This window comes from Solanum tuberosum, unplaced genomic scaffold (genome assembly GCF_000226075.1).
Source record: "Solanum tuberosum cultivar DM 1-3 516 R44 unplaced genomic scaffold, SolTub_3.0 scf00044, whole genome shotgun sequence".
Taxonomy (NCBI): Eukaryota; Viridiplantae; Streptophyta; class Magnoliopsida; order Solanales; family Solanaceae; genus Solanum; species Solanum tuberosum.
Genome location: NW_006238970.1, coordinates 1,638,529 through 1,651,084, shown reverse-complemented (window position 1 = coordinate 1,651,084; position 12,556 = coordinate 1,638,529).

Genomic DNA, 12,556 nt, shown 5'->3' with positions numbered 1-12,556 from the left:
CCCCCCCAAAAAAATCAAGTTTATTTTCAAAAAATTGCAAAAATTATTTTCTACTCTCTAGTAAAAAAAAAAAGAGATATTTTCTCAAAAATAATTTTCATTCATAAATCAAACACTAAAAACTCTTTTTCGGAAACTATTTTCTACTCACCAACCAAACATGAGAAAATAAGTTAAAAATCTACTTATTTTCCAGGAAAACATTTTCCTTCATACCAAACACACCCTTGATCTTAATTTGTTATTTTAATAGCTATATATAGTGTATCAAGTGTTCTTTCTCCTTCCTAGATTTTATTATTATGATACAAATTACACTATTCTAATGTTGATGTAGTTGTAATATGGAGTTAAAACTTAAAAGTGTATACAGAGATGATCTAATGAAATTTACGCTATTAGATTTGGTGTATTTTTGGTATTTTAGCAGATGATTGTCTTATTTTTCGACAACTAATATTACTTTTCTGAAAGAAAATTCCTTTTGTGGGCTCATGAATGAACTAAAGTTGTAAGTTACTATACTACCAAAAGATGTGGTGCGGTGAATGAAGGTATTCCTTCTTAATCAGGATCAAAGGGAAACTCTAATCCAACTAAGAACAACTCAAGCGAGTTTCAGGTTGGGGAGACGAGCAGAAAAGGCAAACAATTCTGAGACGGTGAGCTGCGTGTTAGGACCGAAATAATTAGGTGTAACGTGGAAGCTAGCAAAGCAAACCTCGAAAGACCACGAGTAAGAAGACAAACGAGAAATATACCAAAAGACACAAAGATATAACGTGGTTCGGTCAATCGACCTACACACACAAAGGAAATGAGCAATCCACTATAAATATGAGAGTACAAATTCACTCGGAATACAAGGAGGTTCACAAATTCTCCCCATAATCAGAACTCTCAAAACCCTAGGACTACATTGTAAATACTGATTAATTAGTTAAAAGGAACAAATATATATTTATAGAGTCCTAAACCTTATAAACCTTATATAAGAAAAGGACTAGTCAATCATAAACCTTAATTTTCCTAAAAGGAAAACCTATTTATGGTAAGAAATTCAGGGCAATTAATACATAATACTGCGAAAGGCAAGAATCGTGTTGAGGGACATAAGCTAAGAGCTTGCGGAAAGACATAGAATTGGGACGAGGAAGAGAGTTTAAGCGAAGAGTGCCACTTGTACGCGAAGTTCCAGCTGCTAAAATGTCGAGCAATGGGGATTTTCGCGCACCAACAATGGAAAGAATCTTACAAGGATAAGCAGTGTATTTCAAGAGATTAATTGGTGGTGTGTGAGGAGAAAGACATGAGTGATTTAATGTCTTTCAGGTCAGGACATTTTTTGCCCTTTTCCAAAAGAGAAATATAGAAAATGACTTTAACCAGGGCAATACATTTTGGCATTGTAAACAGGATAGATTTTCAAACATAAAAAATTGAATAATGTAAGAGAACATGTCCATAGGGATGATGTCTCAATATAATGGCAACTAAGCAAAACACAAGTTTTATACTGCATCAACATTCAGTTTGTTCTATCTCTTAATCTCAACATCCAAAACATGATGGTACTTATACTAGTTTAAGGAAAATTTCTGCTTTAGGTGATGCACACTCAAATTCTGCCAACTTAGCAAGTGTTTTGACTATTGCAGATTTTCCCAAAAACCTGTGGGGACTTATTACCATTCTCACTAGCGCCGGAGACATGGCTAACAGAAGCTTCATAAGTTGCATCTCCCGTATACTCACATTAGCTTCTATTAGCTTGACTTCCCTTAGGTGTTTGAATATCACATCTGGAAAAGCTTCCACTTCAAGACATTCTAGAGCTGACATATTCTTCTTAAAATTGTGCTCCATCTAAGAAAGACATATCAAAACTCAACTACATAAGCTTATTGATGATTTGAGTAGAAAAAAGAAGGAGAAGAAATAAAAGAAAACCTGAATTTCTAGATATTGTAAAAATGGGAAGCTTCTTATCAAGGAAAGAGGACACAGAATCTCATCCCTATCAAGATAAATACACATGCAAAGATGTTTGACACACAACAGATCAAAGAGAAGCTTTTTCGGTATTTCTTGGCCTTTAGCAATGACCTAGGAAGAACAAGCCAAAAATTAGGACAACTCGAAGGGCAAATAATGTGTAACTATAGAAAATGAAATAGAATGAGTTATAAAACAACATTTACCCCGTAATCCAAGTCAAGACGCTCGAGATCAAAACAAGACTCAAAAAAGTTTGTTGTTAAAAAATTTGCAACATCAAACTCCTTCCAGTCCTTATGATAATACTTGAGAGAAAGTTTTGCCAAACGAGGGACACATTTTAAGCAGATAGTTTCCATATCACCTGTGAAGTTACAAGATCTCAGCATAGGAGCATTAATTTCAATGATGTCGCTTAACGTATCTGAGATCTTTAGCACCAATTACTCAAGCAACAAGCAATTAGAAATTAAACTTTCAAGCAACTTGGAAGATATCGTAACCTCATGTAGTTCTAGGCTAATTAACCTATCAAATCCTTTGAAGTCTGGTGGAGGAAGTAATAAACAGTTTTGGAGAACATATGCCTTAAATTCAAACATGTGAAAAATAAAGACGGCAATTTCAATTGTCTGGGAAGTCTAAGAACAAGATGCTGGATTCTGTTTCGAGAGAGGAAATATAATAAGTTGTCAATAGGAGGGTAGATTTTCCAATACTGAATACAAAGGGTACACTTTGTAACTGGTCCTGAATGACGGGCGATAATGTTGTGGATAGTCGTTGTAAAGTTACTCGTAAGGTCCTTAGTAGCTCTTTTATCACATGTAAGGCATTGTATATCCTTTTTAAGTTTCCAAAAGTCGGAATCAAACGTCAGCTGTGGAAGTCTACACCAATGTTTTCTCCATTCCTTTGACAAAATGCTTGTGCAGACAGCATCTCGAAAAGGCAAATGCATAAGAATCTCATCAATTACATCATTAGGGACTTTGCTGAGAACATCAGGACAAGATTGGTTTGGATCCATCATAGAGCAAGATTTGTCTGTAAAACAAAAACAAGGATGAAAAGACAAAATAGAAATCTCCAAGAAAATCAGTGTTCACATTATCAGATCCAACAATTCAAGACGTAAAGCTCAGTGTTCACATTGTCAAATTATGAAGCCACAACTGTAATATAATCCAAGTTTTTTACAAAAAAAAAAAAAAGCTTTAATCACAACACCCAAAATTGGCTAACAACTAAAAATAAAGAGAAATGTACCTTAACACCAAAATGAAATTAGTGAATAACCCTAAAATTTCTTGACTGAATGCATTTCAACACCAAACAGAACACCCAAAATTAGCAAGCCTCAAGAATTGAAGAATAGAATCCAACAAGTAGTGAGATTTTTACAAAAATAAGCTTTAATCAGAAAACCCAAATTACTCACTTGAGAGAAAGAAATGATAGAACGAAAGAGAAAACTCAAATTACTGTTCACATTGTCATGAAGAATTGGCATGAAAACATCAAACGAAAGAGAAAACTGTCGAAGAAGTATGAAAAAAAAATGAAGAATCTGTTCACATTGTCATCTAATCCAAGAATTGGTGTACAGAAACAAGATGAAATTTCATGATTTTTACAAAAATGAGCTTTACTCACAACACCCAAACTAGAAACTGAATGTATTTCAACATGACAGAAAGAAATGATAGAAAAACGAAGGATTAGCTTACTTTTTCAGAGGAAATTAGCTTCTTCTTCTTTGTTTGTTGATTGTGCCTCAAGTCTTCAGCGGGATTACTCTTCAATTTAATTTTTTGTTCATTTAGTTCAAACCAAATTATTTATATACATTCATAATAATAATAATAATAAGATTAAATACATCAACCTCGCTCCAAACTTTGGAGTAAAATTTACTTTTAACATTTTAACTTTAAACATAATTCTTTACCCCTAATCTCATTTGAAGTGAATTTAATTCACCCAAAGATGATAATATCAGTCTCACAATGGAAAGTGCATTTCACAGGTGTCATGTCGTGCCACATTAAAAATTATTCAAATTTTGATTTTTTTTACTTTTTTTATTTCATTTTATTTATTCGCAATTTTAGAAAGAAAAAAATAGGAAAAAGATTGAGGATTAATCCAAGATTTAAAAAAAAATATAAAATCAAATTCTATGTATAGTCGATTCTCAAAATAATTCTCACAAAAAAATGCATTCAATCTTTAAGATGGTGTAAAAAAAAAAACAACCGAAAATATATAATTTGAGATGAAGAAATTGAAAAAGTTTCATTAAAAAAATTATATTAAAAAACTTCTTTAGCAGTAGACAGCCATCGAAATGAAGAGAAAGAAGAAGAAAGGAAGACCATCTTTAGTAGATCTCAATAAAAGGAAAATCATTAATAATAATAAGCCTTTTGTTGTTCATCGTTCTTCTCGCCGAAACTCTAATTTTGAGTCGAATTCTCCGTCACCGGAGTTTGAGGAAAAAGACAAAGATGAGGATGGGAGGAAACAAAAGAATGTCAAACTCGTAGTTCATTTACCTCAGAAATCGAATCAGAACCAACATTTGGAGAATTAATCTTCTACTGCTGATTCAGAATTTGAATTAGGCGATAATCACGAGGTGTCTGTTGAAACAAGGAAAATCAGCTTTGTTGATCATAGATCTGACGACACTGTTTTTCATCAGGGGAGTTTCGAAGAAACAAAAAAAGGTGGGTTTTGAATAAGAAGAATGGGATGGTGCAGTGGTGGCTGAGGACGGCAGGGGGTGATGGAGTGTGAGGAAGAAGAAGGTGTGGGGTTGATGGTAGCTAAGGGCGGTGAGGTGGTGGGGTGCGAGGAAGATGAAGAAAGAAAAATGGTTGGTTGAAAAGATAAAAAGGGGACCCACTTACATATTTTCTCTTTAATTTTGTGCATATATGCACTTTTTTTTTAATTTGTCATGTAAGCTATTTGGGTGCATTTAAATTCACTTGAAATGAGATTAAGGGGTAAAGATTTACCCGTAAAGTTAAAGTATTAAAGTAAATTTCGTGGACAAGTTTAGGTGAGATCTTATGTATTTTCTCTAATAATAATAAGGTAACTACACAAATCTCACTATTTAAATGGCTAATTACTTAAATTCACGCTAGTTTGCAATATTACGTTTTTATAATACTTTGAGCCTCGAAACATGTATTTGTCTCTTCCAAATAAATGTTAAGGCCCACCCATATCAATTATTGTGTGTAATTAAAGAATATAACTGAAAGCCACTAATTAAGTTGAAAATCACGCTTGTAATCACTTTAGAGGATATGACATATCACAACTCCTAAAAAGATTATAACAATCAAAATTCTTCTTCTTTTTTCTTGGCGGTTCAACAAAGTTTAGACTTCTTAACTCAGAAATATGTACGCCTTATCAGATTCATGAAATCTTAGTTAGATACATGTATATATTTTGTCAGATATATGTACACATAATTTGATACATTAATAAAAACTAAATAATGTTCAAATGAATGTAGTAACATATATTATCATATACAAGAACTCTTACTCATATACATGTATATATTTTGTCAAATACATGTTCACTTAGTCGGATACATTGATAAAAACTAAATAGGCTTGCCTAGTGTGGGTTACCTCTCCTGTGTGATTTGTGAGCTATTGCATAGGAGTGGAGGTTTTACCCTGTGTGCACCCAACATGTAGTAGCTGCGGGTTTCTCTTGTCATAAAATAAAAAACTAAATACATTATGTCTTAACTCCTTGAACACTTTATCAGATTCATGAACTTGTATTCAGATACATATGTATATTTTTTCAAATACATATACACTTAATCAAATACACTAATAAAAAACTACATACATATACTTTTAACTCAATAATGTGTCAGATACATCAATAGTGTGCCAAATACACCAATAATGTGCCAAATAGATGCGTAAATCTTCACTTATTGTTTCCACAAACAATTTTTTTTGACGAAAAATAATTCATAAGTTTTTGACCTTTCTGCAAACTTTATAATATCCTCTGTCTTATCATTAGTGACATCAAAAATTGCAACCGTTTCATTGTAGAAATTAGTTAGTGCTGCAATTTTCATGTCATTTTTCTAGCAACAATAATTCTCAAAGTAGGACTAAAAATGGTCAACAACGGGTAATCCTCCCAAGGTGTTGAAGGATTAAAAAGCTCGTGCCTTTTGATGTTGCTACGACATTCGTTAATCCGATGAAATATATTGATCTTCAAAATTACACTATCAATATGTGAAGTATATAGACAATTTTTTGTGACAAATTAGTGAAAGGAGAGAACAAAAGTAGTACTGGACTTTTTCTTCATTCCGAAAGTGCAGTAATGGAGGTAAGTTTAACATAAGAAGATCGTGTGAGGGAGAAAGAGGAGAGAAAATGATCAATAAAATGTGGGAGAACAAATTCAAGAGAGATAGTGGGTAAATTCGGAGTGAATGCATAAATTATGGAGAAAATTAAATGGGTAGATAATTAAGGACTCTATTTTAGACTAATTTCAAAGAATGATGTATCTCAATGTATCGAACTTAAAATATGGTACAAAATTCTTAATTAATGAATATATACACAATTAGTTAAAACTATAGAAAATTAGTATATATGGTATGAATGTATTTCTAATAAGATATTTTATTTTTAAAAAAATAGTACTAATATTATAAGGTATTAAAATTATAAAAGAATAAATAAAGCAATTAAAATTTAGTAAAAATTGGACGAATTGAGTTATAATCTGCATTTTGAATCATTTCAGCCCAACTAAACTTCTAAGGAAACAACACAAATCATGCTACTTTAGGTGGTAATTACATCTAGTCACTGAAGTATAACAAATTACCTCCCGTACTTTTGTTTGTCAGATACATGTATCTGACGGGCTCAAATACATTTGATGGGACCAAATACATGTATCTCGAATACATATGTTGGTCAAATTAGGTGTAATTTGTTCTAGATACTTTGTATCCAAATGTGATTTGCATGTATAAGAGATACACTAACTCTATCTCTCACCTCTCTCCTATCTCTCTCACTTCTCTCATAAATCGTTCACCTCTCTCCCTATGTATTTGTATTTCAATATATATTTGAGTTTTACAAATTTTATGTATATGTGTATCTAGTATCAATTTTTTGTATTTGTGAATCCAAAAACAACTTTATCTAGTATATTTGTTATCAATTCATCAGTATATCTAATGTCAAATATTTAGTGTATTAGTGCATAGATACATGCATCTAGTATAAAAAATGCACTAATACATTAATCAATATGTCCATGCATACACAGAGAGCCAGGGTGAGACAACGGACATAGAGAAGAAATGGGGAGAAAGAATGTAACACCCTGCTATTTGAAAGAGCTAGAATTAGAAAGAACCATTTTTTGGAAAGAATGAAAATCTGAAATTTGGCGAAGTTATGTTGTATGGGTTTGGGTCAACTTCACACGATCATAACTTTCAGTACAAGATAGGTTAGGTGGGCTATAAGATATCAAATTAAAGGTCTTTGAATAGTATTTCCAATGCCACCGAGTTTGCTAATTTTCGAGCTCGTATGAGGGAGATATGCCCGTTTGAAGTCGGGTTGTCCGGATAAGGAAAGTCACCCGGATTTAAGAGGGGTATTTTGGTCTTTTCATTACCAAATTAAGTAATTCATTTTTAATAATTAATTAGGGGTCTAAACTGAATTGGTTCAGTTTACGCATTCCAAATTAACGCTAGGGCTTTGAGAGAGGAGAAAAGAAGAGAAGAGCCAAGGTTTCGTCACGTTCTTGAGATTTTGCTTACGAATTTTGCCAACGGTTAATCCCTAAGAGGTATGTGAGTTCACATAGTGTTGGGTTCATTCACCCACGCGCCAATCATGTTAATTTCAGCGTTAAATTCATTCTAGAAAGTTGAATGTTTGATGTTCTTGAATTGCGTTCTTGAAATTGGCTTTCGTTATTGAGTTAAGATGAGATTGAGGAGTTCTTGAGGAAATCGTGTTGATTTTAGAGTTGTGTTTGATTAAATTCTTGTGTACATGTATTGGGTATCTGAATCTAAAGAGAAATTGAGAAAAAGAATCGAATTTAGGCGAATTGGGGTAAGAAAATGAAGAAGGAAAAGTCAGGCAGAATCTGGCACACAAGTCCGTGTCGCGGATTTTTTTTCCCCAATGCACAAAATCCCTCTCCGCATCGTGGAGACAATACGGAGTCCTCTGCCTCTAAAATATTTATGCGACCAGAAACTAAACTCGATATCCGCGTCGCGCCAGCGTTCTTTAGCTTGGATCTTCGCTCGTTCTTATGAAAAACTATCTTACCTTCCTAGGTCATCGAGAGGTCCTACATTCCAAATCTAAATCTTGAATCCATAAACACAAATTCAAGATAGAGTTAAGAGTCAAGTATTGAGAGTTCTTCGAGACATTTTAAGAAGTCTTTTACAAATCTTTTAAACTTGTTTTAAGACTTAAGGATTGAGATTGAGCCGAGTTCATTTTCTTTAATATGTTATATGGGGACTAAGTATTTCCAAGGAGTAAATGTTTTCACATTTAAGATGAGAGGAAACACCGATTTCCAAAAGAGTTTTCATGAGTAATTTTGAGTTCCATCTCTTTAAAGAGATAAGCTTTTGAGTAATAACCTAAAAACCACAGATAAAGAGTTATATTTTTAAACTTATGAGTTGAGTATATTTTGGGAGTAGTATTGAGCATCGATATGGGGACGAGTTCATAATAACTCAAGTCTCCATAAACCATGTAGCCAACGTGGGTAAAAATGGTCATACTTTTTAGATGATTCCTTAATGATTTTTAGCATAAATTAGTGGATCCACTTAGTTGAGGCATTCTATATCACGGCAAGTTATAAGATAGTTCTGGCAGCGTGGACGAGACGTTGTATCATCACATAGCTTATAGTGATGGTTGACGGTTAGAGAATATCCCAAACAAAGTTTGTTTTTTTGTATTCTTATATACAACTGAGATATTATTGTATTTAAATACTTTGAGATGTTATCTACTGTTTTAAATGCATTATATAAACTGCATCTTTGTTGTTGTTTATTTCTACATTGAATTGAGTATACATGAGTTGAGTAAGGTTGAGGTAAGTGTTTCTTTTAGATTTCAGTTCAAGCTTATGTCATGTTTAGCTTTCCCCTCACATGCTCGTACATTCCATGTACTGACGCCATTTGGTCTGCATCTTTTATGATGCAAATACATGTAACCTGGATCAGCATCCAGCGCTTTGTTGATCCAGTTGAGCATTTCAGAGTCATTTGGTGATCCTCCTTGCTTTCCGGAGGATCCCTTTATGACCGCTTTATCTTTTCAGTTGTTAGGATGATCGGGGGTCTTGTCCCGACATTCCTCTTAGTATCAGAGGCTTCATAGACAGATAGTTATTAGTTCATTAGTTTTGATATTTCAGTTGTTTTGATTATAAGACTTGAGTTGCCTTATTGGCCAGTTGAATGTTTTCTTTTATAACATTCTAGTTTATTTTATGAACTTATCTTTGTTGAGTAAAGTCTTCCGCTGAGTAGTAAGCCAGGCCAAGGGTTCGTTTGGGGCCAACAATGGTTCTCGAGTGCCAGTCCCGCCCAGGGTGTAGGCTCGGGGAGTGACAAACTTGGTATCAGAGCACAAAGTTCAAGAGACCTAGGGAGTTTATGAAGCCGTGTCTGTAGAGTCCTAATTATTGGTGTGAAGCATACCACATCTATAATTAGGAGGCTGCGACATTTAGGAACTATCTCACTTCTTTCATACTCAGTTCGTGCGATAGAGTTTATCTTTATAAAAGTTTCTTCTAATTTGTGCTTGCGCGTATCTTTCAGATCATGCCTCCACGAAGAGATGTCAGAGGTCGTCTTGCTAGGAGGAATGTCGAGGAACAAGGGGTACCTAATGTACCAGAAGTGCAACCCTAAGGAAAGGTCACCAATGCTAAGTTTCGGGAAGTTATCTGAATGTTTAGTCAAGTCGTGACCAATCAAGTTGGATAGAGAGGGAATCGACAGGAAGTTACTGATACTCCAAGGATCCGTGAGTTCTTAAGAATGAATCCTCCAAGCTTCCCTAGTTCAAGTGTCACTGAGGATCTAGAAAACTTTGTTGAGGAGCTTCAAAAGGTTTTTGAGATTATGCATGTTGCTAATGCTGAGAGGGTGGAACTAGTTGCATACCAATTGAAGGGTGTCGCTAGAATTTGGCTTGATCAATGGAAGAAGAATAGGGTTGAGGGTGCACCACTTGTGAGTTGGGATATGTTTGATGAGTCCTTCTTGGGGCATTTCTTTCCCCGTGAACTGAGAGAAGCAAAGGTACGAAAATTCCTCACTCTTAAGCAAGAATCTATGAGTGTTCATGAGTACAGTCAAGTTCACCCAACTTTCCCGCTATGCTCCGGAGATGGTTGCTAACATGAGAAGCAAGATGAGTTTGTTCGTTGCTTGGTTGTCTCATCTGTCAAGTAAGGAAGGCAGGAGATATGGACATAGCAAGGCTGACGATCCATGTGCAACAGGTTGAAGAGGACAAGCTGAGGGATAGAGAAGAGTTTAGAAACAATAAGGCTAAGACAAGGAATGAGTATGTACAACAAAAGAGTAATACCAACCGATTATCTTTCCAACATAAGCAAAAGGGACCTTCTCCATCATCAGCTAGTGCACCTGCACCAAGGAACAGAGGTGAGTTCAATAACCACAATTCACAGAATTTCAGAGCAAGACCTGCACAGTCTCAAGGTATTGTGGCAAAAGGAGGTAATTGGGCTCCTACATGTGCTAAGTGTGGTAGGAACCACCTAGGAACGTGTCGTGATGGCTCCACTAGTTGTTTCAAGTATGGTCAAGAGGATCACTTCATGAAAGAGTGTCCTAAGAACAAGCAGGGCCCTGGAAATAAGGGAAATAAAGCCCAATGAACAATAGACAGAGCTGCATCTAGAGGAACTACTCCAGGGCAGGTGGAGGAACAACCGTCTTTATACTATCACTAGTCGCCAAGAGCAAGATAACTCTCAAGATGTTGTCACTAGTATGATCAAAGTTTTTAATTTTGATGTTTATGCTTTGGTAGATCCAGGAGCGAGTCTATCTTTTTTGACTCCTTATGTTGCGATGAATTTTGAAGTTCTTCCTAAGAATCTTCTTGAGCCCTTCAGTGTTTCTACACATGTTGGTGTGTCTATTATAGTTGAGAGAGTCTATCTTGATTGTACCATTTCCTTTAATCACAAGAGCACCATAGTTGATTTAGTTGAGCTAGACATGGTAGATTTTGATGTCATTCTAGGTATGGACTGGCTTCATGCCTGTTATGCCTCAGTCGACTATAGAACTTGAGTTGTTAAGTTTTGGTTTCCTAATGAGCCAGTTATAGAGTGGAGGAGTAGTTCAGCAGTGCCTAAGGGTCGTTTTCTTACATACCTTAGGCGATAAAGTTAGTTTCCAAGGGGTGTGTCTATCACTTAGTCTGAGTTAATCACTCTAGTGTTGAGACACCTCATATTCAGTCAGTTCCAGTTATGAGTGAGTTTCCATAGGTCTTTCCAGACGATCTTCTCGGAGTCCCTCCTGAGAGAGATATGGACTTTGGTATAGATATTCTTCCTGATACTCATCTTATCTCTATTCCTACATATAGAATGGCACCAGTAGAGTGATATACCGTGAGTTTATGGTATTTTTAATACATTTCACTTAAGAGTTGTGTGTGTCTAGGGCCTTTTTGTATTGGTTTTTATGTGTTTTTATCATGTTTTGCAGGAAAGATGCTTAGGCGCGGAAGTAAAGAGACAGCTGAAAGAAATACAGAAAAAGGCATCTACGGACCGTAGGTACCAATTGACGCTCCGTAAGATGGTGACCGTAGATTAGCAGGCAAGGCAAGAAATGTATTTTTAATACATTTCACTTAAGAGTTGTGTGTGTCTAGGGCCTTTTTGTATTGGTTTTTATGTGTTTTTATCATGTTTTTGCAGGAAAGATGCTTAGGCGTGGAAGTAAAGAGACAGCTGAAAGAAATACAGAAAAAGGCATCTACGGACCGTAGGTACATTGACGCTCCGTAGATGGTGACCGTAGATCAGCAGGCAAGGCATGGAAGACAAATCAGGGAAATCAGACCAACTGTGGAACCACGGTAGCCATTGACGGTCCGTAGATTGATCTACGGACCGTACTACTGATCCGTAGAATGATACTGCGAGGGTTCCAGTACCTGAGGTTTGAATATTCTAAGTGTGGAGCTATGAAGAGAGATTAACGAACCGTAGATTGTTCTACGGTCCGTACTGGAGTTCTGTCGTTTGCTTCAGAGAAGCTGATTTTTTGAAGCTGAAATATTTTCTAAGTCCTGGCTGACGGAAGAGACTCACGGATCGTAGATCCATTGACGGTTCGTGAGTCAGACTCATGGAATAAAGACGCGTGCCTAAACAAACTTTCCTTGTTTTTTTTCCCTTTTAATTTAAC